Source organism: Colobus angolensis, unplaced genomic scaffold (assembly GCF_000951035.1).
Source record: "Colobus angolensis palliatus isolate OR3802 unplaced genomic scaffold, Cang.pa_1.0 Scaffold20, whole genome shotgun sequence".
NCBI lineage: Eukaryota > Metazoa > Chordata > Mammalia > Primates > Cercopithecidae > Colobus > Colobus angolensis.
Window position 1 is genome coordinate 14,142,382 of NW_012115155.1, and position 2,973 is coordinate 14,145,354.

The window sequence follows — 2,973 nt, forward strand, 5'->3', positions numbered from 1 at the left end:
TTTGTTCTCAATGTTGTTTAATAATAAACAACTATATATATATAATAAAACTGATAAAACTTGAATTATTTTTCTGGACGATTTCTTGAAAATTACAAATTGTGTTTTGAAAATAACAGGCTTTGATTTCATGATTCATAACATGATTTATAACAATAAAACCTACTAAAACTCAGTAGACATCAGGTGCAAAGGAAAGTTCATGTGAAGGCATAAGAAGACATAAGAATATATACATATATATGTATGTATATATGAAGAATATATACACACACAGGAAGAATATATATACTGTGTGTGTGTGTGTTTGCACGCACACATGCACAAATTTGGGAGCAAATTTAAACCATATGATGAATATTTGCTGAATACCTATTATTTGCCATATATTGTATGAAGTCCTGTGCTTAAAGTTATAAATAAGACATTGCTGCTTCCCTCAAGCAAAGTTAGAGTGTAGTTCAAAAAATAAATGGGAAATTTTAACAGAGGATGGAAAATCTAATGATGCCAGTAAGCACAGTGATATGGGAGCACACAGAAAAGTCTAGAGTAGTAGTGGGGTATCAGAGAGGTCACGCTCCACGTGGGTAACATATGAATTTTGTGTCTGATGGAAAACAGAGTGAGGAATGATGGGAAACCCCTTTAATTATATCAGGTGGAATCATGAAATCGAAGCCAGTTATTTACAAAACACAATTTATAACTTTCAGGGAATTGACCAGAAAAATAATTCAAGGAAACAAATAAGTTATACACTTTAGAGAATGGAAACCATAAGAAAAAATGTATGCAGAGGATGCACATTATTTATCATGATCTTTATTTTCTCTCTCTCCAATCAATTAATCTATCTATCTATCTATCTATCTATCTATCTATCTATCTATCTATCTATCTATCTATCATTGACAGCGTGGATTTGAACTGCATGAACCCACTTATATGTGGATTTTTCCATACCCTTTTACCCAGAGGGAAAAGTAAATGTGGCAGAATGGGATCACATGATATACTTATTTAACCCTCTTATACATAAACCTCTTTTGATTTCCTGATATAAACTGAGCTAAACTAGTTTAAGCTTGGTGCAGTTGCAATTCCTGCTTATTTCCTTTTAGTTCAATGACAAGCACTTGTATGAAAAAGTTACTCCAATTCAAATGCAACAATACTGTGATGGCAACATCAGGCAATTTTCTGGATGGGTCAGATAGCAGATACCTCCATAAGCAGCTAACTCCAACAATCTATTTCATCAACTTCTAGTTGCATGTATATTATCTTTTCCTTAGAAATGGGTTTTGAGAGAATGAGTTCAGGAGTTCCAATTCAACATGGCAACGTGAAGAGATCCATGGATATTCTCCCTGATAAAACTGATGAAAATCATTTTCAAAACCAAACATTTGTTTGAAGTCTATGGAAACAATTCTATGAGAATATAGTGAATGAAGGAACATTTATTCTTCAAGAAAGCTTACTTCTAGAATAACCTTTAAGCATAACTATAAAAGCTACTAAAATTCAGTAGAAATCAGGTGCAAAGGAAAGTCCATGTGAAGACATAGGAATAATATGTCCACCTACAAGCCAAGCAGAAAAGATTGAGAACACAGGACTCCCTCTTCCCCAGATCCCAGTCAGAGGGAAACCATATTTTTATAAAATGGGGATGTCAGTATTTCTCATCCTTTCCCCAGCTGCCAGTTGCAGAGGCTAACTTCTTAGCAAGTATAGCCAAAAGAGGGGTTCTCTTCTCTGCTCAGTCCCCACTGATAAAATGGAAGCTCTATTTTAGGTGCAACACATTGAGAATATTGGGGTTCTCATTCCTGTACTGTAGACTGTTTGCAAAGCTGAGATTCCTTGTTAGGAGAAGCAGTACAAGAAGTCTGTAAAGTAGTCTAAATTTGGCTTATGAAGACTAGACTACAGTTGACTTCCACTTTACTGAGTACCAGCTCAATACATTACATTGAATAGGAGAAAATATTTGCAAATTATATATCTTATAAGGAACTTAAATCTAAAATATAAAAATAATTCTTACAAATCAACGCGATCCCGTTTAAGAATAGTCAAATTAACTGAATAGACATTTCTCTATAGAAGATATGCAAATAGCCAATATGCACATGAAAAGATGCTTGACATGCTAAGGCGTCGGGAAATATAAATCAAAACAACAATGAAGTACCACTCAACACCTACTAGTAAAACTAGTAAGGTAACAAGTTTTGTCAAGGATGTGTAAAAATCATAATCCTCACACCATTCTGGTGGAAATGTAAAATGGTAGAGCCACTTGTTCTTGTAAATTCCTCTAAAAGGTAAGCACAGAATTACTATTTGACCAAGCAATTATAAGCCTGCCTATATACCTCAGAAAAATGAAAACATCTCTCTACCAAAAAAGGAACTCATACATGAGTGTTCACAGTAGCATTGTTAATAATATCCAAAAAGTTGAAACAATCCAAATAGCTATTATGTGAGTAATGTTTAAATACAATCTGATACATCCGTACAATAGATGCAGTGTAAATACTATCACTCAACTAAAAGGAATGTAATGCTGATACATTTTGCATCATGGATGAAACTTGAAAACATTATGCCAAGTGACAGAAACCATTCTATACAAGACCATGTATTACATGATTTCATTTACGTGAAATTTCCACCATAGGCAAATATATAAAGACAGAAAGGGTATTAATGATTGCCTAGGGATTGGGAGAATGAGAAAATTTGGGGCAGTAGCTGAAAGATAACGGATATTTTTTCTGAGGTAATGAAATGTTCTTAAATTACTTGTGAATATACTAGAAATGATTGAATTGTTCACTTTCTGGGATGACATTTATGGTGTGTGAGTTATATCTCAATAGAGTTGTTACCAAAAAAAAAAAAAAAAAAAAAAAATCTTTTTATTTGGGGCAGTAGCTGAAAGATAACGGATATTTT